General features: G+C 36.6%; 1 protein-coding gene and 1 pseudogene across 10 annotated transcripts in view; one reads left to right on the top strand and one right to left on the bottom strand.

Moving 5' to 3' along the window:
- Nucleotides 1-27,000, bottom strand: part of OXR1 (oxidation resistance 1) — a 531,828-nt gene that overhangs the window by 433,991 nt on the left and 70,837 nt on the right. The window lies entirely within an intron of this gene.
- LOC101434570 (small ribosomal subunit protein uS3-like) overlaps nucleotides 26,749-27,000 on the top strand; it is a 37,631-nt pseudogene continuing 37,379 nt past the window's right edge.

Raw genomic sequence — 27,000 nt, 5'->3', positions numbered from 1 at the left:
AAGATCACAATTTTACATTTGTTTGTTTACACAGAATGTAGAAATAATGAATATTTTATCCCAGCATCCTGAACATTATGAAGGTCAAATATTGACAGTGTATATAGTACAATAATAGGAATGAAAGATACGGTTTTTCATCCTTAAAGTCCTGAAAATTTTTCTAAGATTCTGCAATGTTAAAAATAAGTGCAATCTTTTCTCAATGTTCTTTAACCATAAAAACTACCAACTTAAATTTTGATAGCTTAAATTACATGTAAAAATGTAGAATAACAGATTCCATTTTTTTCTGACATTAAAGCTAGATGTATTTATGAGAAGTAAAATCTGAACACAAAACAATTCACAATGACCATGGTGATTACAATAATCACTCTGACACTCACTTTGGCATTATATACTTTTTACTTTTATTTGAGTTTTATCAGATTTATTTCTTCAAAGATAGGCACAAGGTACAATGCATCCACCAGGCACTCAATAAAGTTTACTGAGTTGAACAAAGCAAAACAAAAAAGCCTATTTCATTTACATTTTGCTGGTGTGAGGTTTTTCCAAGACCTCAGTAGCAGGCTTGTTATTCTTTTATATGACATTTAAATGATTCATTGCTTACTAATGTAACACTTCCAAAGAAAATATCTTTAGGATCTTTAGGCGAACTTAAATTTTCTGTTCATTTAAATGATTCACAATTATTATACCAATCTCTGACCTCAATCTACACACTTGAAAATGAATTCATAGTTTTCAGTCAAAATTCTAACATTACTAAGAGCCACCATCTGTCCCTTGCTACAAGAAAAAGAGATCATATTTTCATGTTGGAGGAATCTTTTCAAAATATAAGATGTGACTCGACTTCCCCTATATGCCATCCAGGATTGTACTTGTAAACACTGGCACAACAGTTCTCTTCAAGTCACTCTTTGAGTGTAATGTTAAAATAGTATGTTACTTTAATAAAGGACCCCCACTTGACATATATCTCAAAAATGTGAGCAACAGTTAAAAAAATCAATGGGTTATTGGGATGACACTTTACTGAAACAGTTTTTTATATTATTTTATTCATGAATAAAATTCTAGACTTTAAATCCAGCTGAAAAGAATACTATATTCTAATAAATTCATTTAATTCTAATTACTTTGCAAATTAGTAATATAATAATCCATAAAATAACTTCTGAAAAGTGACTTTAATCAACCAAAAGCAACTTTTTATAACCTAGTTCCATGAATACACACATGCTTTTGTATCTTTAAGATTTTAAAATCCATTAATATCAGTTAAGTATCCTGCCACATAATAAATGTAGAGTTAATATATTTGATACTTAAGATGGCAAATCTAGAAAAAGTTATATAGAAGAAGAATAAAACATTAATGGTTATGACCATAAGCAGTATAGAGTGAATATAACATACCGCTTTATAAATTACGTTGTATTGCCTAGAGAAAAGAAACCTTGGAGCCTAAAAGGGACACTAAAAATTATACAGTAATTTCAAACGGGATTAGTCCAATGGTAGGTCCATTGAATTTTAAGCAATGCTTTGTACAAGTAGTGGTATATACATAGACTCTAAATCCACTAACCTCACACTATATGAGATAATGGGCATAAAGTATAAAATAAAATGCATTAGGAACAGAAGGAATACTTTCATGCTAAAGATTCAAAATAAATGTTTGCAAGATGAATTATCAAGAAAATAATAGAATCTAGAGTTTTGCAGGTGGCTTCCTTTTTGTTATCACATCAAATCTAAGACCTCTTCCTTTCTGGCTCCTTTATAAGCTATCTCAATAATACCCACCCTAGGCTCTCTAGTCTGGTTGGGTTTGCTTGCTTACAATGCAATGACTATACTATGAAGTTCTGGTTCTCCTCTGTGGTTTGAAGCTTTCTTTTCAGTCTTATCTCACCTATTCAAATTTTTCAAGGATCAATATCACACCCACCAATCCTATGAATTCTTGTCACACAGCTTCATACCTCTAAACTTCCCTTTCTCTGAACTAACCTACATCTAACTTAGCAATTGAAATATACTAAGCATTAAAGTATCTACTAAATTTTTCATGTATATTAGTTTTACTTGCCCAAATGAGCTAAGTTTGTAAAGACCTGGGCTTGGATCTTTTATTTCACTAACTCCAGAGCATCTGGATATGTACCAAGTACTTTCTAAAAACTGATAATAATGAACAAAATGTAATGTGTTAGCAGTAAATGTGACTTGAATGACTGAAAATAATTGACATTCTTATTTTATATTGACTTTCAGGAACTCCTGTCCTATCCCCCTCTGCTTAGCTTCTAACTCATTAGGTCTCAACATATACCATTTCTCCAAAACCTTGCTAACAACGAAAGACTAGTTAGCTGCACCCCACTGTGTTCTCTCAAACTACCTTGTACTTAATACTGACAACCTTTAGATAACAGTGGCTTAATTTCTTGAAGCTGGTCTGCATTTTTCCTCCAGATTGTATATTCCTTGATGACATACAAATCTCATTAACCTTGTAAAACCAAGGCCTATCACAGTTTCTGAGACCAAGTAGGTATTCAATAAATGTTTGTTGAAAGAAAAAAAAAAGAATAAAAGTCTGAAATCAAGAAATACAAACTTCTACACAATGTTAAGTTAAAAGCAGTGTCTCTTGTCCTTTGAAACTATAAAAATATTTCTTTAATTTTTATCATATTTATAGAGGTCATACTTCTAAATCTCTATACTTTTAAACTAATTTTTATATTTGTTTTAAATGTATATATTAAAGGAATAGTAATTATGAAAACACAAGGGTAGAAGCCATTCAATTATTCAAATTTGCTTTGTTTCTTAATTTTAAACAGAATATGGCTTAATATTACAAAATTTAAATTAACTTCTGTTTTTATTTGTATATGCAATCGGATAAAGAATCCTGGCATTACAGCTACTTCTACAATCATCACTCAAAATTTCTAACAGGATACAAAAACATGACTTTCTAGAACTAAAAAGTGAGTAAGGTTAGCCTGGATGTAGACCACATAAATGCTCAAGCTCTTTCCAAGCTGTTTTTGTACCCTCTTGGTAACAACCCTCAAAGTACACTCTTTGCACAGGGTTGAGAAATCCCACACATTGAAACTTCAGATCGGCACCAGATGGTAACCTTGGAGACAAGCTAATGCAAAGCTTTATATGTCCTTTCACTGCAGTGCAGCTGTCATTTTACTTGTAATAAAGTAATTTCATGGGAGGTATTAGTATTCAATTGAACATGTCAGTAATTGGTCTAAAGCATTTATCACAGAGGCTTGACTATATTTGTGATTATCATAAGTTCCCACTTCACAAATATCCCTTATGCTTAAATTACAGGAAGTATTTATCAAAGCCAGAGATATAAAGGGTTATGGACCTTTGAGTATTTTTTAAATAAATTGTACATTTTTATGAACAAAGATCACTCTAAAAGAGTCTGCGATTATTTTCTTGAGAATAATTAACTGCATCACATATTATAATTTTCTGAGAAATTTACTTTTACTTTTACATGAACATAAACAAGACTTTTCTGCCTATGCTTTGATCTCATCCTCTCTTGGACCTCAATCAAATCATTCTCTTCTCTGTTGCCTTTATCTTTCATCTCTGTCTCTTATTGATTCTTTCCCCGCTGTTTCCTTGATTATATACAACCTTCCCTTGCCTATTCCTTTCTCTCATTTCTTCCCTTCATTGACAAATTCCACAAAATATTACTCTATAACTCTTCCTTCTTTTTTTTACATAATCATTTTGCTCTCTAGTTTCCAACCCAACATTGTCATTGCCAGTCAAATGACCAATATTTAACTACTGATTCCATTAGCCTTTTGTCACTCCACTCTCTTAGGCCCACCATTCACTTGTTCTTAAAATATCCAGGCTCTCCTAACACTCTCTGTTCTCCAGTGATCCATCATCATTCTCCCACTTCTCCTATGCTGATATTCTTCAAAGTTCTGTCTAATATAACTTTCTTTTAGTAGATAATTCCCAAATTTCTATATACAGATCTGATCTTTTCTCTGAGCTCCAGAATCATTTTTCCAAAATATTTATTAGTTGCCTAGTCTTGTGGGTTTTTTAATCACTCAATGATGTTTCTTTAAGTCAGTCTTCCTTTTATTTCTATACTATCACCATCCAACTTGAAGTCCTTATCTTTTGCCTTGACCATCTTTACTAAAATTTTTAAATAGCATTGAATCATATTTTAAAAATGAAATCTTAAGGACCAGCATGTTAATTGGAAAAAGGTGAAAAAGGCTCTTTGTCAGTTTAAAATATTCATTATTTGGTAGGTTATAAATCATTGTTAGAAAAATCATTTTTAAACTTCATTTTGTACATTTAATAGATGAAAATATAAACAATAAATAAGAAATAAAAAGAAAATACAATTGAATAAAAACATGCATTTCTCAATTAAATGTACTGGATACATACAAAAAATTTTTGAATCACACAATATGTTACATAATATGTATGGTTGATATTAATGCAATCATACAGTATTTGTCCTTTTGTGTCTGGCTTGCTTAGCTCAACATAATATCCTCCAAGTTCATCCATGTGTCACATGCTGTACAACTTCATTTCTACTTACAACTGCATAATACTCCATGTGTGAATATAGCAAGTTTGTTTATCCATTCATCAGTTGATGGAAACCTGGGTTGTTTCCAAATTTAGGCTATTGTTAATAATGCTGCTATGAACATTGGTGTGCAGATGTCTGTTCATGTCCCTGCTCTCAGTTCTTCTGGGTATATACCCAGTAGCAGTATTGCAGGGTCATGTGGCAAGTCTACATTCAACTACTTTTGGAACTGCCAAACAGTCCTCCACAGTGGCTGTATCATTCTGCATTCCAAAGGGGTGCTGATGCAAAATACCAGAAATTGACTGGTTTTTATAAAGGGTATTTATGTGGATAGGAGCTTACAGATACCAGGCCATAAAGAGTAAGTTAATTTCCTCACCAAAGTCTATTTTCACGTGTTGGAGCAAGATGGCTGCCAACAGCTGTAAGGGTTCAGATTTCCTGGATTCCTCCTTCTAGGGTCTGGCTTCTCTCTGGGTTCAAGGTTTCTTTCTTCCTGGGGTTGGCTTCTCTTCCCTTTGTGAGCTTACTTCCCGGGGTTCCAGCTTAAGTCTTCAGTATCAAACACCAGCATCAAAACTCCAACATAAAAAACTCTCAACTCTGTCCTTTGCCATGCCTTTTATCTGTGTGTCCCAACCAAAGCCCTAATCATAACTTAATCACGCACATGTACAGACCAGTTTACAAACATAATCCATTATCTATTTTTGGAATTCATAACCATATCAAACTGGTACACTCCACCCTTTGAATTCCAAAAAGACATTACAATAATCAAAAAAACTTAAATCAGTAACAATGTACATACTAAATCATATCACAATCAATTTAAAGAAACACAGTTTGTCTTGAGGCAAAGACCTGTCTGCTATAGACCTATGAAACTTACAAAACAATTTATCTGTTTCCAATTCACAAATGGATAGAAAAAGGGTAAATATTTTCATTACAATAAGGAGAAATTGGGAGGGAAATATGAATCACAGGTCCTCTGCAGTTCAGTAAACCTGCAGGGCATCCTCCATTCGGTTTCATTCTGAGAGTCATTCTTAGGATGACGGTTTCTTCTCCTTGGTGCCTTATGGGAACCCACCTTTTCCACATGCTTGTCCAAGGGCCATTTTCTTGGTTCCACCCTCATCAAATTTCTGGGTATCGACCAAGCTCCAGATATCACCCTCCAAAGAGTGTTGGGGTAATTGCCACACCTTACCCAATCTTTGGGTTAGAGTCTTAACCCTCCTAGCACAGTGATGTGAAAACAACATTCTCCTGAACGTTTGGCATACAGAATCAACCCACTCAGAACAAGTTGACCACCTGGCCTTCCTGAAACTTTGGCATGCAAGCTCAACCCTCTCAGAGCAAAGAGTTGACCACCTGGCATACCCTAATCCGTGGGGGACAGGTCCACCCCCCTCAGACCTGTGGGGTGCTGAGCCATAATCCTTGGGGAATGTGCTCCACCCTCTCTGTACCCTGGAGCAGCAAAACTCTCCCAGAACATCAGACAGTGGCATCCGTCCTCTTCAACTCCTGGGGCAAACTCACCCTCTCTGTACACATGAGTGGTATTCCTCTCTTGGCCCAAGGTGATGTCTTAATTCCAGGTCTCAGCTTCTATAATTTTCTTCTTGAAGTTGTTTCACCTTCAATCTCTCCTTTTTGTGTCCCTTTTATTCCAGGCTGACAGTGGTTTTGTTCATACAGCTCTCTCAAAAGCCTTGTTGGTTTAGCATGCAAGAAGCAGGGGTCCAAGCCATCAGACAGTAAGGACTTTCCACAAGTCTTTCTGAGATAACTGCATCTTCAATATTGACTTACCAGTTCCAGTTTACTTTAAGTTCTCCAATGGGGCACTTTCATCTGGGAGCTTAATTTTCAGAGGCTTGGAATTTCCAGAATCAGTTTCTGTTTTCTTTGAGCCCAACAGTCCAGTCCTGATTACAAGTTTCAAGTTTAGTTAAGTCCTCCAATGGGGCACTTTCATCTGGGAGCTTGATTTCCAGAGGCTTGGAATTTCCAGTACAAACATAATCCAATATCTATTTTTGGAATTCATAACCATATCAAACTGCTATAACCTTCAACAGTGAATAAGTGTTCCTATTTCTCCACATCCTCTCCAACATTTGTAGTTCTGTCTTTTTTAATAGTAGCCATTCTGATTGGTGTGAAATAATATCTCATTGTGGTTTTGATTTGCATTTCACTTATCATTAGTGATGTTGCGCATTGTTTCATGTGGGGTTTTTTGGCCATTTGTATTTCTTCTTTGGAGAAATGTCTAATCAAGTCTTTTGCCCGTTTTTTAATTGGGTTGTCTGTCTTTTTATTGTTGAGTTATAACAACTCTTTAAGTATCCTGGATATTAAACCCTTACTGGACATGTGATTTCCAAGTAATTTCTCCCTTTGAGTCGGCTGCCTTTTCACCCTTTTGACAAATTTCTGCAAGGTGCGAAAGTGTTTAATTTTGAGGAGGTCCTATTTACCTATTTTTTTCTATTGTTGCATGTGCTTTGGGTGTAAGGTACAAGAAACCACCACCTACTGCAAGGTTTTGAAGATGTTTCCCAATATTTTCTTCTAGTAGTTTTATGGTCCTGGCTTTTATAGTTAGGTCTTTCATCCATTTTGAATTGATCCTTGTATAGAGAGTGACAGAGGAGTCCTCTTTCATTCTTCTGATTAAAGATACTAGTTTTCCCAGAATCATTTGTTGAAGAGACTGTTTTGTCCTGTTAATATTAACTTGGTAGGTTTGTCAAAAACCAGTTGACTGTAGAGGAGAGGGTTAATTTTTGGATTCTCAATTCTATTCCACTGGTCAATGTGTCTATCTTTATGCCAGTACCATGCTATTTAGACCACTGTAGCTTTGTAATATGTTTCAAGGTCAGGCAGTGAAATTCCTCCCACATCACTCTTCTTTTTTAGAATGCTTTTGGCTATTCGGGTGTACTTTTCCTTCCAAATGAATTTGGTAATTGTCTTTTCTAATTCCGTAAAGTAGGATGTTGGAATTTTGATTGATATTGCATTGAATCTATATATTCATTTGGATAAGATTGACATCTTCATGATATTTAGTCTTCCAATCTATGAACATGGAATGTCTTTCCATTTTAGATCTCTTTTTATTTCTTTTAGCTTTGTTTTGTAGTTTTCTGCATATAGGCCCTGTACATCTTTGATTAAATTGATTTCTAGGTATTTGAGTCTTTTTGTTGCTTTTGTACATGGAGATTTCCCCCCTGATTTCTTCTTCAGATTATTCAGTACAAACCATGTGTACAAAAATATTCCTGATCTTTGCATGTTGGTATTGTATCCTGCCATTTTGCTAAACTCATTTATTAGCTCAAACTGCTTTGTTGTGGATATTTCAGAATTTTCTAAATACAGGATCATGACATCTGCAAACAGTGAGAGTTTTACTTCCTCTTTACCTATTTGGATGCCTTTTTTTTTGGTCTAATTGCCCTAGCTAGAACTTCTAGTACAATACTGAATAACAATGGTGACAGGAAGCACCCTTGTCTTATTCCTGATCTTAGAGGGAAAGCTTTCAACATTTCCCCATTGAGTACCCGATGTTGGCTGTGGGTTTTTCATATATGCCTTTTATCAGAATGAGGAATTTTCCTTCTATTCCTATCTTTTGAAGTGTTTTTATCAAAAAAGGATGCTGGGTTTTTTCAAATGCCTTTTCTGCATCAATTGAGACAATCGTGTCAATTTTTTTCCTTCAATTTGTTAATGTCATGTATTATGTTGATTGATTCATTATGTTGAACCTAGTCTTGTACACCAGGAATAAATCACACTTGGTTATGACATTTTCATTTGTTTCTATATATTTACTAATTTCACTTGCAATTTCTTCTTTAACCCACTGATTATTTATGAGTGTGTTTTTCAGCCTCCACACATTTGCAAATCTACTTTTTTCCCATCTATTATTGATTTCCAGTTTCATTCCAATATAATCTGAGAAGGTGCTTTGTATAATTTCAGTCTTTTTCTATTTATTGAAAGCTGCATTGTGCCCTAACTTATGGTCTATCCTGGAGAAAGATCCATGGGCACTTGAGAAGAATGTAACCCGCTGAGTTTAGATTTGCAGAGTTCTGTCTGTTAGGTCTAACTCATTTATCATATTGTTCAAGTTCTCTGTTTCCTTGTTGATCTTCTGCTCGTTGTTCTATCTAATGATGTGAGTGAGGGTTGAAATTTCCAATGATTATTGTAGAGATTTTTATTTCTCCCTTCAGTTTTGCTAGAGTTTGTCTCATGTAGTTTGGGGCACCCTGGTTAGGTGCATAGATATTTATGACTGTTATCTCTTCCTGGTGAATTGTCCCTTTTATTAATATATAATGACCTTCTGTATCTCTTATAACTTTTTTGCATTTAAAGTCTCTTTTGTTCAATATTAATAGTTACCCCTGCTCTTTTTTGGTTACTGTTTGCATGGAGTACCTTTTTCCAACCTTTCACTTTCAGCCAGTTTGTATACCTGGGTCTAAGGTGAGTCTCTTGTAAGCAGTATTTGGATGGCTTATGTTTTTATATCCATTCCATCAGCTTATATCTTTTGACTGGGGAGCTGAATCCATTTACAGTCAATGATATTACTGTAAATGCATTATTTACTTCAACCATTTATTCTTTGGTTTTCATATGTCATATCAGACTTTATCTGTCTTTTTACTCTTTTGGTTATCCTTTCTCTATTCTTTCTCCTATACTCTCCTCCAGGCCTCTCTCTCCTGTCTTTTTATTTTGGGTTCTAAGGCTTCCTTTAATATTTCCTGCAAAGGTGTATTCTTTTTTGAAAATTCTCTGAGTTTCTCTTTGTTTGTGAATATTTTATACTTGCCTTCGTATTTGAAGGAAAATTTTCCTGGATAAAGAATTCTTGGCTGCCAGTTTTTCTCTTTCAGTATCCTTATTGTATCATACCACTGTCTTCTCACCTCCATGGTTTCTGAAAAGAAATCTGTGCTAAGTCTTACTGGGTGTCCCTTGTATGTAATGGTTTGCTTCTCCCTCGATGCTCTGAGAATTTTCTCTTCATCTCTGACATTTGACATTCTGAGTAGTAGTATGTGTCTTGGAGTAGATCTATTCAGATTTATTCTGATTGGGGTACTGTGTGCTTCCTAGATATGTAAGTTCATTTCTTTCATGACAGTTGTGAAGTTTTCAGCTATTATTTCCTCAAATACTCTTTTTGTCCCTTTTCCCTTCTCTTTTCCTTCTGAAACTCCTATGACATACATGTTGTTGTATTTCATGTTGTCATTCAACTCTCTGAGCCCCTGCTCCATTTATCTATTCTTTTCTCTCTTCAATTTCCACTGTTCTGTCTTCTGTATCACTTATTCTCTCTTCCATCATTTCAAGTCTGGTGTTGTATACTTCTAAAGGGTTTTTTTTTGTTTTTTTTTAAAGATTTATTTATTTATTTAATTCCCCCCCCTCCCCTGGTTGTCTGTTCTTGGTGTCTGTTTGCTGCGTCTTGTTTCTTTGTCCACTTCTGGCTTCTGTTGTTGTCAGCGGCACGGGAAGTGTGGGCGGCGCCATTCCTGGGCAGGCTGCTCTTTCTTTTCACGCTGGGCGGCTTTCCTCACGGGCGCACTCCTTGCGCGTGGGGCTCCCCCACGCGGGGGACACCCTTGCGTGGCACGGCACTCCTTGCGCGCATCAGCACTGCGCATGGCCAGCTCCACACGGGTCAAGGAGGCCCGGGGTTTGAACCGTGGACCTCCCATATGGTAGACGGACGCCCTAACCACTGGGCCAAAGTCCGTTTCCCTCTAAAGGGTTTTTGATCTCACCTATTGTGTAGTTCATTCCCATGAGGTCTGTTACTTTTCTGTTCAGGATTTCTAATTCTTCTTTGTGCTTGCTCAATGACTTCTTCACATCACTTATATCCTGAGCCATACTGTCTTTCAACTCATTAATTTGATTTTGGAAATTTCTGCACATCTCACTAATTAGGGCTCTCAAATCGGTATCTCTTCTGGGGCTTTGATATTCCTTTTCTTGGGCCATGTCTTCCATTTCTTAGGATGGCTCATAATTTTTTGTTGTTGTCTAGATATCTGATTAGGATGTAGTTTACTCAGATGCTCAATTTCTTTCTCTTTTGTAGGGACTTAGTGGCAGGAGGCTGTATGTTACCACTGTTTTTTGATTCTTGGCTTGACCTGGGATGTTAGGATTGTCCCTGCTAGTTGCTCAAAACTGGGCTCTGGAACCAGTAATTGGTTACAGACCCACTTCCTAAGGCCTTGTGGAGGGAAGGTATAAAGGCCCAGAAAAGCCTCTTACTTAATTTATTCACGTGCACTTCCTTGGTTTGCCAGCAGCTCTCAGTTCAATGCCTGGTCAGAGTGTATTTGTTGCATCACAGACCTGATCAATGTGATAGCGCTTCCTGCCTGGAGGCTAAGAGCCTTGTAATTCAAACTTTCTCAGAGATAGTTCTCCAGCCTTCTCTAGCAGTCTCTCCCTTTACCTGGGTAGGAAATATTTCCAGTCCCCTCTGAGTCCTCAATAGTCAGTCTCAGTACAGAAGGAGATTGGGAGGGTTGGATATCTTTAACCCCTCCCCAATTACCAAGGCAAACAATGGCACACCCCACCTGGCCTGGAAAGGCTCCTGGAACACAGCAGATCAAATCTGTGTGTCAGAAGCTGCAGCCTTAGGCAGCGTCCCTCTCTCTCCCCTTTCCTGGAGTGGTGTATCCGGGAGCCTCCTTTGTCTGTAGCCACAGGCCCAGAGACCTGAGAATTCTCAAGTGTCTTCAGTGTAGGGGAGGGTGCTGGCAGCAGTAGCCACTGGTTTCAACTCACAGTTCCGTCACCATAATTCCCCTCCTTTGTCTGTCCCTTTGTACTCTGGGCAGTATCCAGTCTTTGCCTGGTTTCCTAAACCCGAAGATCTTTTTCCAGGCCATTTCAGTCTGTCCTCTATTTTTTCTGGCAGAGAAGAGATTCCCACATCTTTATCATCTGCCATCTTCCCAGAAAGGAAAATCTTGAAACATTTCTCATGAGCAGTAATTTTCTCTCATACTCAGTTTGCAAAGTGCAAGACAAAAATTATTGCTTTGGCCTCCAAACCTATTTCTGACCCATTCCAATCGATCCTACACATTAATTTTATCAAGACAAAGTCCTTAAACATGCAAATTCCTTATTTAGAAAACCTCTAACAGCTCCTTATCACCAAAATATTATTCCTGGGATCTTCTTCAGAACGTCCCATCCTATATTTTCAGGCTCACCTTCAATCACATTGAAATGCTACTGTTCGATGAATGTTACGACCCTCTTCTGAAGGCCTAGCACAGCAAACTGTATATTGGAACTAGTCAGGAAATATTACATTAAATTCTCAAAGTCTCAAACTTTTCAAGTATCCATTATTGTTCCCAAGAGTAGCACTGAATAAACAAAACTTTTAATAAGTACTATTATCTCTAAGCTGCCTAATGTTTTCAGAATTTACCATAACTTTTGATGAGTCACTAAAGGATCAGTCCCATATGGATCATGCAGTAATCAGGATTGCCAAAAATGAGTTTAATTAAAAACAAAAAGAAATCTAGCAGATTGATTTTTTAAAATAAATGTTCAAGTGAAAAAATACCTTAGATACTTTAAATGAATTCTTCTGTATTCTCTGAACATAAGAACTTCAACGTTCAGAAGTAGTTAGTGAGAAGTATGGAAAATCAGGCAGTGAACACAGTAAGTGTAGGAATGTGATACAAGTTTCCCCTGCCCCCTCCAAAGCCATTGAAGGTATAAATATAGACAGATGAACTTTTTAGGCATTACTTGCAAAGCCGGTCACAGCACAGCCCAGGCCACCTTGTTGGTCCTCATCTTGAGCTATCTCTACTTCTCCTGCAACCTATGTCAGGTTTCTCTCTGAATAATGCCTGTTTCAGAATTAACAGTTTGATTATTCTGTTTCCACTTCCAAGAATGTCCCTCCCCTTCTTGTCCTGAAAAACTATTTGTCCCACAAACTCCAGCTCAAATATCAATAACCCCCTTTAATCTTGCCTGATTAACTCTTTACCCATTCTGATCCTAGCCCCCTTAAACTTGGCAGAATTAAATGCCCCATAATTTTTGTACTCTTCACATATTGTATATATGTCTTTCTCAATGTTGATCATATTTCACTAGAGTTATTGTTTACCAGTTTATGAAAGGTAAGCACTGTATGTTAATGATATATTATGATATTATGTAACTATTCAAGAAATAGTTATTACTTAAGAAATATGGAATTCCAGGTTTCTGGACAGTGGGACACACTTACGTTATAATATATGGGCAGACAACCAAAGGGAAAATAGAGTAATATTTATATAATGCATAATTCTTTGTCTTTCAGAAAAAGTACAAAGGAAATAGTTTATCCATGTATCTTTTCCTTTTCCCAATTGTTTCTTGAAAGCAAGAATTATATCATATTTTTCCTAATCCTTTATAATATCTAACACAGTTTATTACCTAGAATAAATACTTAATAAATAGCTGTTAAAATTCATTTTAGTTGAACTGCTAAATTGTCAAAGTCATGCAAATTATTGATTTCTGTTAAACCATGAGGTAAGTGATTTAACATTAGAGACTCAGACTTAAACAACAGATATAAGAAAAGACAGCCTACTTTCAAGAGAAGAAATCTTACAGGGAAAGAATTCCCCTGTTGATAATCCCTAGTTAGCCCCAAGACAAAGGCAATACTATTTCTTAGCAATCTGGAAATGAGGCAGTTTTCACAGACATAGATTACATGAAAAATATTAGCAAGTCATTTGCTTAAACAAATGTTTTCTTCATTTTGACAATATTTGAAAATACCCAATGTGATGATCAAAATCAGCTCATTTCGCTTAAACAAGCCCTTTCAGTAAACCTGGAGAAGAAAAGTTGATTTTTCTCTAAGAGCTCTTGACTTGCATTCTGCAGGCATGGACATGTTTAATCAAAACTGAAAACTAAAGAGCTTCCACCATTTGGAGCTAAACAAAAAGTACATGAAAACATCAGAGAGAACAAAAAAAAATATTCAGAGAGCATCAATGAGGGTTCTGTGAAGCCACGGCCTGTGAAGGAGCACAGCCCCCTCCTCAGAGGAGTGATGTCACCACTGACCAAATTAATTAGGGGTGGAAAAAATAGTTCAGAAATTGACGTTGAGGTGAAAAAAAATGCATTTTCTTAGCTAATCATTCAAACTGGCTTTCTTCACAACAGCACTTGGTACAACAAGCACTTCATCAATTCTTTATTAAATAAAAACTCACCCAAGTCACAACCCCAAAACTTCAATTCCTTGTGAGATTTCACACACCCTCAAAAACGGAATGTCAGAAATTATGATTTCTTGAATAATTACTGAATGCCTCCTTTGTTTACCAAATGTTTTTATTTGAGAGTCATGCATTAGGCAATTTACACTTCAACATTTCCAAAAGGACTGTGGGATGTTCACATTACACAACGACATAGGTGTTTCAGTTTAACATCACCTTCTAATTTTTACTTCAAAGCTGTATCAGCATTGTCTTCAGATGCTTAATATCTGGTCTTCTTTTTCTTAACTTCTGGTAAGATGACATTCATTTTTTAAAAGTCAAACTTTTATATAGAAAGCTGGTAATAACAAAAATCTGCACTGTAGCATAGGTATTTTTTTTCAAGAGTTTTCTGCAATTCACTGGGGCATACTGCTGCAACCTCATTACCCAGAAGCAGCTTCCTCTGTGATCTTCAAACGATGCAATCTTGCAGTTTTTAAATCTTTAGTACCATCCCAAACTTGCACTTGAAATGCAACCTCTATTCCAAATGACCAAAATACTTTATTTTCTCCTTCAGATCTTTAAAGATGTGTAGTGTCTTCAGTGTTATCTACATCGTTTCAATGACTATGGTCATCAGTTGATGGCATAAGATACTTCTCTAGATTTTCAAATATATCCTGCTTTCTTGAGTAATATAGTGAAGCTTTCCAAAACCAACTATCATAATATAATATTATTTTAAATTTTCTCAAATGTAGAAAAAATCATAAGCATCATAGATAGGGAAAAGTGCACATCTTTTGTGTTTGCCTCTCTCAATATACTTTACCCTTCCAATGTTTATTAAACATGGGATTTTCTAGACCTCCATGCGCACCAGCTTTCTTCACAGCCTTTTCCAGATTCTTAGAAGACACTGACATGATTCTATAAAGAGAACTTCTGAGCTATGACTGAAGGGTACTCTACATCCTTCCATTGACTCACCTACACCTTTAACATTCTCACTGTTGCACATATATAAGTTTGTTATGGTGGGATTTCAATTTTGATAGTAAATTTGGGGTGAAAATTTTTGCAAAATGTTACAGAAAATATTTTGATGTAAGAGTTCAGGCAATGAGGGCTATCTGTACTGCAGGAATATATCTGTTTAATGATCTCCAATTTAGAATATTCAAGGGAGACACATTCACTACCCAAATCATTCCTCCTAGCTTTAGCTAATTAAGAGCCACTATTACAACTTTACATATTTCTTATATTATTCATTTGCCCATCTAATATTTATTGAGTCCCTGCCATGTGTTAGGAATATATCCCTGCCACTGTGCTAGGGATATAAGAATGAATAAAATGTGCTCCTTGCTCTGAAGGATCTTGCAGCACAGAAGTAGACAAACATAAATATGTGACTCCAATAATTTATAAGAACTACGGCAAATGTTCTTATAAGTATTGTTGGGGTACAAAGTGAGGCATAGTTATTTCCTCATGGGAGAGTAATTTCAGGAAAGTTTTCATTGAGAAGATGACACTTGAAGAAAGATGATCCATCAAATGCAGGTGCATCATTAGCCAGACACTAAAGGAGATTTGAAAGAGCATGGCATGTATAAGGGAGTGACAAACTGGATCTTAGAGTAAGGGAGTGGAGGTGAAAGGTGCATGGTAAGAGGTAAGGCTGAAAAGGAATACAAGTACTAGCAGATCATGGAGGGCCTTGCAGTAATACAGGTCATTCTTGTCATGAAGAAATGTGATTAATGAACTTTCACACCTTATTTGCAGAACTTTACCTTTCATGCATCAGCTGAACAAATTCTTCCTGTTCACTGTTTCTATTAAGAGACAGGTTAGCATCTTATGGCATTCCCAATCCACCCTAGCAATGGTTTAAAAAATTGAGGGGTTAGCTTACCTTATACCCTAATGCCTATGCATGGATCAGGACAGCAGTAGTGTTTCATGGGAAGAGGATTTCTGCCTCCTCCCCACCCTAACCTTGAGCTATCAACCTCCTGATAACTGGGAACTCCAACCACCTCTGACATTTCCAACTCTTCAGCTTGCCTCGTGCTGGGGGAGACTGGGAGACAGAGCTTACAGAAACCATAATACAGGAAATCTCTAACAAATTTTTAGCTCTGTGAAAATGGAACACCCCCACCATGTAAGTTATTTTTCAAACTATCATTTGACTTACAAACTTTCTCAAAATTTATTATGTAAGAAAGGAGAAGACGGCCCATATTCAGAAATTTCTACTTTGTAATTGATATTGGTCATGTGTTTTGTCTAATTTGGGAAAACTAAGCTGTCTGAAGCAGACTAGTAAGATAGGGAATCAATAGATGGATCTGGAACCTGCCAGAAGTCCACGTGGACATCAATAACCCCAAGATGGCTGCTGGAAGACCCTCCCCAAGATTCAGCCACTCAGAAGAAGACTTCTCCGGAAGCCAGGAGAAGCCTGGGATATTCCCCAAGGACTTTATCATTGGGAACCTCCCAGGAGACTGATGGGAGAAAGAAGCAATCAAAACAGTAAACAGGTGGAACTCCTCCCCTGCCATTAGCAAAGGGGTGGGATAGGTAACAGTGCAAAAATGCAGGCATAGGGTCTAAGGTCTCTCTTATGTGCTCTCTCTCTCTCTCACCTGTGGACCACTGTCCTGTCCTCTGTGCACCACTCTCGCAATTTTTCCTCTGCCATGTGGCCATGCAAGTAAAACTTTGGCATTTATAACCTATAATGGAGAATTGTAGTATGTAAATCAGCCCTCTTTATCCTTTTCAGCCCCTTCTGCTTCACTTGGGACCCATAACCGGTTATTTTCTCCCATTTCTCGTCCCTCCCTACCTGAATAAATCACTGGCCTAACACACCCTATGTGCTCTTGAAATTCATTTCTGCAGCATAGTCAAGAACTTAGTCAAAATCTGGTAACACTTCTGTACATTAGTTTACTCACTGCCTGATGGAGATGGTCTAAAAAATAAAAAAGTTAATATATGAAACACACTAAAGCAATGCCTAGGACATAAAAAGCACTCAATAAAAATTAGAAGCTTTCATGCTTTTAATATGAAAAGCTATCATAATGAGTAGTAGCTTCCTTAACATCCATTCCTCCATCTTCTAGCAACAGTTTGATTTCTATTTGGAATACATCTTCCCTAATTCTCATGTGGTTTGGATGCTGGCCAATCAAGATGCTACAATCTTCTAAACAGAGCGATTGCTACAGGGGTAGGTACATATTCCAATTATGATAAGATACTGTGAATATCTTAATGAACCTTTGGTGTCCTTGTTTTTTTTCCTGCTGGACCATAAAGTTTAGAAATTCTACAGCGAGATCAGTACCCACCATCTTGCTATCACAGTGAACCTAAGACTGGAGCCAACTAAATGGAAGGCAGAACTGAATAAGAGAAACTAATTCCTGTTGGCCTCACTCAATTCATATCTGTTCCCTGCCAATAGTTCATCTTGTTTAAGTAATCTGAATAGCATTCTTTGTTATTTGTAAAAAAAAAAAAAAAAAAAAGAGTATTATATGATAAATAATGATTTTAAGTAGGAAGAGGGACTTGATCAGATTTAAATTTTTAAAAGATCATTCGAGCATCAGTGGAAAGTACTGGCTGAAGAGTCTGACAGCAGGTGGGAAGGCAAATTAGAAGGAAATTATAACGAGTAAGTAAGAAATGATGAGGACATAAAAGAGAGTAGTTGTGGTGAATATGGAGTAGGGAAAGAAGAGAGACAGGTAGTTACTGGACAAATGACTGGATGTGCAGCATAAAGAAAAGCAAGGAGTCTAGGATGATTCCTAGGTTTTTCACTTCGTTGTTTTGGTGGATGATGAGGCCACTTATCTTAACAGGAAATACAGAAGGTGGAGAACATTTAAGGGAAAGGAAAATGAATTTAAGGTATTGACATTGAATTTATGTTGCCTGTGACATAATCTGGTAGGAATATTAAGAAGGCAAACAGACATGCCAATCTGAAAGTCAGGTAAAGTTTTGACCTGGAGCTTTATATTAGGTAGTAATAAATGAAATGGTTTTAAACTACAGGCATGGATGAGTTAGCCAATTTAGAGTTTGTAGTTAATAAAATACATTTAAAAATAGAGAGAGAAGCAAGTGAAGAAATTTTTCAGAGAAGAGATCAAATCAAGACTATAGATGGATGGATGAGTCTAGTACAGAAAAGGGAGGAAACTTACCCTGAGACTTGACTAAAGGAGGTAGAATTGGATGCAGAGAGGGAAACATTTGCAACTACAAAAACAGGAAATTGCTGTGCTTAGGACTAACAGTTCATTATCTCCAATTCCTCTGAGGGGTAAGAGACAAGACCATATGGTCAGTGACTTTGGGATAGCAGAGAATAGAAGAGCTCAGTGAGGAATGGGAGCAGATAATGAAAGCAAATACTAAGTACTACACATATGTGTGCATAGACAACCAAGCACACACATGGGTGCACACCACACAGAGATATGCACATATATGATGTGCCTACCTACCTTCCCCCACTAAACTGAAATTCCTCCAGGGAATGAGAAAATCTTATTTATCTTCATTTCTTTAATTTATATCCTAGCATACACATTTGTCTTTTTTTTTATTAAATAAGTTACAGGTTTACAGAAAAATCATGCATAAAGCACAGAGTTCCTATATACTACCCTATTTTCACACTTGCTTTAGTGTGGTACATTTGTTACAGTTCATAAAGAACATTTTTATAACTTTAGTGTTAATAATAGTCCATGGTTTACATTACAGTTCACTGTGTTGTAAAGTCCTACATTGTTGTTTTTGTCATTTTTATTCTAGTAACATATATATAACCCAAAATTTTCCCTCTAACCACATTCCAATATATAACTCAGTTGCTGTTAATTAAATTCACAGTATTCTGTTGTGATCAAAATCATTCATTACCAAACTTTTCCATCAAACCAATAGAAACTCTGTATACAATTAGAGCATTAACTCCTCATTCCCTACCCCCTACTTGGTCCCTGGTCTCCTACACTCTAGTTTCTGATTCTATGAGTTTGTTTATTCTAATTATTTTATATCAGTGAGATCATATATTTCTCCTTTTGCGCTGACTTATTTCACTCAGCATGATGTTGTCTTTTAATAACTGTGGGTAGGTATATAGAGAGATTGGCTGATTTAATAAACGAGGAGATAAATATGTAGATATTTCCAAAAGCATGTCTATTTCAAATGTCCTTTATGCCACAATCTCATTGAAATCTCATTGATCTGTATGCGCACATCATATTTATGGTATTTGTTGCTATAGACATATTAGCATTTATTTGGACTACAGTAGACAACACTTATATACAAGATGTAAGTATAACTAAAGGTGGTGGTGATAAATGAGATTATATACATATAGAGGACATAAAACATTTCTGAAATGCTCTCCCTTTTTTACAGGAAATGTAGAATAGAACTTTTAGTAGGAGCAGCTGGAATATTTCAGTGCCTTTGGGACAGCTAAACTGTATAAACCTGGGTCTTAACAGCTTCATACGCTATGTTTGCTTATTTCTACATTATGAATAATGTAAGTTTACCTAATGTATCTCTGAGATTATAGCAAGCTTTGCTGTAAATGTCTTGCAAATATCAGTAAAATGTTGAATAATTCACAGGTTTTAAGATAAGATTTGAGATTCCTAAAATTTAAGTAGGGAATATAAATTTGTCATTGCTTCCTGCTATATACCTTGGTACTTTTTTTTTTCTTGATCATTAATTCAATGGTTCATTTGGCACATATTTGAATGACTATGAGAGACATTGTTCTATGTGCCATAAATATAGCAGAAAACAAAGAAAAGTTTATTTTCAAAGTTGCTGTCTTCATGTGGCTTATATGCTAATGGAAGAAAAGACAACAAAAAATTATGAGTATCTATAAATCAAGAAATGATAAATACTATGTGGAAAAATAAAGCAAGGTAAGTAGCTACTAGGCAATGGGGGCTACTATTTTAGATATAGTAGCCCCTATAGTTAAGAGAAGGTAGAACCTTAAATATAGGTCAGGGAAGGCCCATCTAAGGATGCGACAATAAGGCAGAGAATATAAAATATCAAAGAATAATTTGCACTCCTTTCTAAAGGGTTTACGGATTTTGAAAATGTTTAAAATTTGCAAAGGTGAAAGCATATTTAGTTGCTGAGATAAAATTTCGAAAGTATATTACTGCATATAGCCTTGCTTCCTTAAATGCAATAAAATTATGATAATCTAAGCTCTTCTTGGTGACTAGAGGTGGGAGGCCACTTTTATAATCCTTTTAAATCAGAAGCTTTTCCTTCTTTTCTCTCACTGATAGCTGTTCTCAATACAACCTATGAGCTCACTGCCCCTAACGGTTGTGGTATCAAAAATCAGAACTTAAGTTAAAAGGATTTAGTGTAAACAGTCAAAAAGTTCTGAATGATGGCTTTAAAGTTTGCCTACATAATGAAATTCCAGAGCTTTTGGTTGTGGGCTTATAAAAAAAATCTTTCCTCAGCTCAGAAAATTGTGTTTTGTATATACTGACTTTGGGATAAAAAACATTTAAATGCAACCATGTTATTTACATATAAAATCATAACAGCTAATATTTATAGAGTGCATACTATTTCAATCTTTGTTATAAGCACTTTATCTTCACCTAATCCTTCAAAAGCTAAGCTCTTTGCCTCCTCAATTTTATTATTTGTAAAATAGGGAAAATGGTAGTACCTTCTTCAGAGTTTTACTAATGAATGTATGTTTCACTTAATATTACATTTAACAGAGAAAAAAGCAGTGCTCTGGAAGTGCCAGGAAAAACAGGCTCAATGAGTAACAATAATAAAAATAAGTTATTGAGTGCCCATGTGCTACAATATATTAAATGTCTTACTTATATCATTTCCCTTAATCTTCTGAAGTAAATCTCATAATTCATTCCTTTTACAGAGAAGAAACTGAGGCCCAAAGAAGTTAAATAGCTTGCACAAGGTTCCATAATTCTAACAACTGGGTTCAGATGTGAGCTTAGGGAATATGATTTCAGCCCCTTCCCTTTCAAACACTTCACCAGACAAGGTGCACATTCAGTGGTTCATTTAGCAACTGTTTATGGAGCAATACTAGGGGTCAGCCCTTTTCCAGATCCTACAGGTACAGCGAGGATCAAACAACTCCTGCCCTCATTAAATTTGCATTCACTTGGGCCCACTGATAATGAAAGAAAATATGAATATATTACATAATATCAGCTAGTGGAAAGTGCTATGATGAAAAGCAAGACAGGAGGGGACATTTTAGCAGAGACCTGAATGAAGTGAGGGGTGATCCAGGCAAACATCTAGGGGAAAGAGAACAATGCCTAGAGGCCCTGAGATGGAAATGAATTTGACGTGTTCCAAGTACAGCAAAAGGCCAGTATGACTTATTTTTAAATATGTATTTCCAAAAAGCAATTTATGTTAATTTCCAGTATTATACTATTATCTGATTTATCTGTGTGTCTATTAAACTTATATACACATGCACCAGGGCCAAATCTCTAAATATCAAGATTTCAAATCAGTTTCCCAATGTTGAAAACAAAAAATATAAGTCCATTCCTAAAGGAACACGTGGAATCTGAAATGTGAAACTCCCTTTAAGAAGAGGGGCAGCTTTAACTAAGAAGCTGAAAAAACTCAATTTTATTTATTTAGGTGCCATATATAAATTTTGTCTTCTGACTAATGAGAGAAACTAGAGAGGACAAAGAATATTCACAAACTATTTGTGTGAGATGGAGAAAAGATAATAAGTTTTTAAAATGTAATGTTTATTTCCATTCAATATAGAAAGACATAAGCACTGTGATAACAGGTGAGCACATATTTCTCCTCCAAATAGTAAATCTTTGTGTTTGCACAGATATCAGGAATCACAAAATTTATTTCAGACAATTCGAAGCATAAAGCATGGACAGTTTAGGATACAATGAGTTTCATGAATTATACTTAATCATTCAGATATACCTGAACTTAGAGTGAATACTCTGAGATTTACCACTTAAACCTATAAAAAGCCAAAATACTTTCAGATTTTGAGGTAGCTGTTACAATATTATTTCTCCCTTATGAACAATTTTATATATTAAAATAAAAGTACATCTGATAACACATGAACTGACTTGCAATATGAAGTTCTTTTTATACTTCAACATAGGTGAAAGGTGATTTTCTGAATTTCCAAATGAAACGTAATACTTCATTCCCTTAGTTAAGAGGAATATTTTATTTTTTCCCTTATGACTAGAAGGGGAAAATATGACTTCAAAAACATTTATGTTTAGAATGCTGAGAAATTTAGGACTGAAATAAATTTGACAATATTCAAACAATTTGTAAAGCCAGATTTTAGGCACCTAAAGAGGCTGTTTCACAATGGGAGTTTCCCACGGGCACAAAGCTACAAAGGTAATGGCTCAGAAACATGTTCTACCCCAGGACGGTGTCAGTAACACAGTGAGCCTGGGTTAGTCATTTAAGGAATGGCAATCTGAGTCTCTATCTGTAAATCAAGGATGTTGAACCAGATCATCTGCCCATGACTAACTAAATGAAAAATTTCATTAAAAAAACTTCATACTCTTTCAATAATGTCTAGATGTATTATCATCCTTATCTAAGGTCTTCTCAAGCTTTAAGATTCTAAAATTTTGCTGTAATGCTCTTCTTAGAACCTAGTAAATTTTTGAATCACCAAATACTAAATTATAGTCCATATAGTCTCAATATTAAATTTATTTCATCATATTCTAGTTAACAGGCATTCAACAATATATTTATCAGATATTTAATGTGGCGGTGGACTTGGCCCAGTCGTTAGGGCATCTGTCTATTACATGGGAGGTCCGCAGTTCAAACCCCGGACCTCCTTGACCCATGTGGACCTGGCCCATGCGCGGTGCTGATGCACGTGGGGAGTGCCCTGCCACGCAGGGGTGTCCCCCCGCGTAGGGGAGCCCCACGCGCAAGGAGTGCGCCCCGTAAGGAGAGCCACCCAGAGCGAAAGAAAGCGCAGCCAGCCAGGAATGGTGCCGCACACACTGAGAGCTGACACAACAAGATGACGCAACCAAAAGAAACACAGATTCCCATGCCACTGATGGCAACAGAAGCGGACAAAGACGATGCAGCAAATGGACACAGAGAGCAGACAACGGGGTGGGGGGGAATAAATAAATAAATCTTAAAAAAATAAAATAAAAAGAATGCCTTAGTCCCAAGTCACTCTTAAATAATTACATGGTTTACTTTATATACATACACACACACATTTCTCCCCTATTTTTAAATAAATTCGTAAATCAATACTATATTATTAGGTGTGTCATATTTTCAGTGACAACTTAAATTTAGGAAATGCTATTTTTTATGACATGCAGCTGAAATATACATTAAAGAGTTTTAAATTTTTCATAATTTACAGATTTTTCTTCCTTTGTGCTATATTTCTCATGTTATGCTAGGGTCACATTTTATACAAGTTTATATTTTCACATTTATTTTAATCAACAAGCCCATATAATGTGCAGAACACTAGTCTAGACTATAAAATTTCTTGCTCATGATTCAAACTTCCTTTAAAACTCTTTTTACCCATTAAATATGCCATATGGTGGAGATATTTTGGCCTCAAAGCAGAGTCAAAATCTCATCAGAAAAGAACAGGCATACTTATGAATTATCTTTTTTGCCATGTTATTACAAAACTAAATGTTAAGTCATGCTTTATAACTCAAGAGATTTTTCCAAATTAGAAAACTGACTAAGCATAACTGCTTGATGTAAAATTCAAACATATTTGCAAAATGCAAATATAGTTTTACTTATTTATTAAGGTTTTATTATATCCTGTAAACATGTTTAGACATTTGTCTAACAAAGTTTGAATTAGCCCGAGTGTCTAAAGGACTCTTGGTAGTAATATAAAGCCATGTGCTTAAGGAAATGTCAGTATTTCCAGGTCACTAAAAAGTCATTTTGGTCCAGTATTTATGACATGAAGTACCAGGAAGCTTTCTCAACCTACCACAGTGCCAAAAATTCTCCTACTTGGTATTCATCTCTTAAGGATAGCTGTAGGAGGCCACCAAAAATAAATAACTTTCAGAAGAGAAAGCTGAAGTCACTGTATTGGGACTAGCTATCACTCCCCCCCGACCCCCATTCTACTTAGGAATGAGATTTGGGGAGGGGGCAAAAAACTGTCCTAAATTAGTTAAAGCTGGCTGATGCAATTTTTTTCCCAATAAACTTAAAGAGAGTGAGTTTTATTGCTTCCATAAGACATGACTCAAAAGACTATAATCCAGGTAACCCAGTCTCTGGATCTGCTGTTCTTTATATACATATATATATTTTTAAGATTTATTTATGCATTTATTTCTCTCTCCCCCCACCCCCCCTCATTGTCTGATCTCTGTGTCCATGCACTGTGCATTTTTCTGTGTCTGCTTGTCTTTTCTTTAGGCAGCACCAGGAACCAATCCTGGGACCTTCCAAAGTGCGAAAGAGATGCTCAATCTCTTGCGCCACCTCTGCTCCCTGGTCTGTTGTGTCTCTAATTATCTCTCCTCTGTGTCTCTTGTTGCTGCATCATCTTGCTACACCAGCTCTCCACTCAGGCCAGCTTGCCATGTGGGCCAACACTCCTGAGCAGGCCAGCACTCCTGCATAGGCCAGCACTCCTGCATAAGCCAGCACTCCACATGGGCCAACTCGCCTTCACCAGGAGGCCTTGGGAATCGAACCCTGAACCTCCCATATGGTAGACGGGAGTTCAGTTGCTTGAGCCACATCCACTTCCCAACTCCTCTTCTGTATTGTCAGTATGTACCTTACCTTATCTGGAGCAACTCTTAATCTTTTAAATTCCTTTTTAGTGAGAGACTCCATCCCCCTTTCTTCTTAACAAGTCTAAGGCAGATGAACTTGGCATTACAGCCAGCTTTTATATCTTGTGAATTTGAAACTCACTCTAAAGAAAAAACAAAGATTCTGATCCTAGTTCTTTCTCTTGACCCAAGGAATTAAGGAATCAATATTCAATCACATTAGGAATAAAATAATTCAGGAAAATCCTTTGCTCAAATTATTTTCCCTGGTTTTACTTCAGTGTACAGATACTGTAGTGACTGTAACCAAATGGGTATGATGAGCTGAAAGAGGGAAAATGGGAGAAAAGGTCCAGATTGTTGGTTGCACCATGGAGAATAATCTAAGACTCAGCTTTTTATTCCATACTCTAGGGATGGCAGTTTGAGGAGAATAAAAGGCAAATCGTTTTGAGAATTCACTTTATACCACTGTTGAACTCTGGGTATCAGGAAATGAAAGACAGAATTTTTTCTCAAGGAGGCCAAGGTGCAGGGTAGATGGCAGAGATGTGAATAAACAATTAAAGTATAGCATAATTGATGCATGTCTGGGGATTAGAAAAAGAAAGAAGAGGATAGCAAAGTCACTGAACAGAGCAAGGGGAAAAGGGTCTGAGAAAGCTCCCTAAAGAAGGTAATGTTGGGACTTTAAAATTTTTTCCAGGGAAGTGGATGTGGCTCAACTGATAAGAGGGTCCGCCTACTATACAGGATGGTTCAGGGTTCAATACCCAGGGCCTCCTGACCCATGTGGTGAGCTGGCCCACACAGAGCTGCCGCGCACAAGGAGTGCTGTGCCATGCAGGGGCGCCCTCAAGTGGGGGTGCCCCACTCGCAAGGAGTACGCCCTGTAGAGGGAGCTGCCCTGCATGAAAAAAGTGCAGCCGGCCCAGGAGTGACGCCTCACACATGGAGAGCTGATGCAGCAAGATGACGCTACAAAAAAGAGATGCAGTTTCCCAGTGCCACTGAGGAAAGCAGACACAAAGGAACACACATGGAGTAGACACAGAGAGCAGAAAAAAAAGGGGGGGGGCGGACAGGGGAGAGAGAGAAATAAATAAACTAAATCTTCAAAAACATTTCCAATTGAGGCACTGTGGATGAGGGAGGAAAGAGTGCTTCAGCAGAGCAAAGAACATATACAAAAGTCACAGAGAGTATGTAGCATGTTTGTGAAGTGGTTAGGAATATGAATGGCTAAACTATAAGGGTGTGTGTGTGTGTGTGTGTGTGCTTAGGGTGGGGCATGGAGACAAAGAAAGATAGGTAGGTTTGATCTGTCAAGAAAGGTAATGGTATGGCATGCCAAGAAGTCGGTATTTGCTGGCAAATCAGTGCAGAGCCACTGAAGGATTTTTAAGCAGTAGTAGTGCAGTGTGAGGAGATATGCATTTTAGAAAAAAATTATTCTGATTTCAGTACGGAGGATGAATTGCAAGACAGAAAGAGTGGAGTATGAGAGAATAATTTAAAATGTTCTTGTGTAGGCTGGAAAAAATGAAAACTGAAACAAAGTAGGGGCAGCAGAAAGAGGGAACATGGAATAAATTCCAGAGGTTTTGGGGATGGTATTATACAAGACTTAGTGACAACATGAATAATGTTAATCAGTGAAAAAATCTTAGGAGTAGTGGTATTTTAACTGAGGTATCGAAAAGGGAGGTAGAGATAAAGATTTTCGAGTGAGGTCTTGACTTTGAAATGCCCATATAATATATAAGGGATACAAAGGAATTATGTCTGGGACCCAAGAGAGAGACATGAGCTAGAGATGTCATTTGAGAATGATATCAGCATGCCAGTGGCAGCTGAAGTTATGGGCAGAGATAAATTTAGTCCACTAAAGAGCAAGGCAAGTAGGAGATAAAAAACCTTCTCCTGGAGGAAACAAAGATTAAATATGTCAGAGTGACATCAATAAGGGCAATGGAGTAAGTATCTCTGAAAATTTGATCCTCCATTAAAGCAATGAAAAACCTGGAGGAAAATTTTCCAGAACTCTCTAAATGAAGCAAAAGTTCGC

Source organism: Dasypus novemcinctus, chromosome 14 (assembly GCF_030445035.2).
Source record: "Dasypus novemcinctus isolate mDasNov1 chromosome 14, mDasNov1.1.hap2, whole genome shotgun sequence".
Lineage (NCBI taxonomy): Eukaryota > Metazoa > Chordata > Mammalia > Cingulata > Dasypodidae > Dasypus > Dasypus novemcinctus.
Note: the sequence above shows the minus strand (reverse complement) of the source record. Positions and strands in the feature narration are given on the sequence as shown.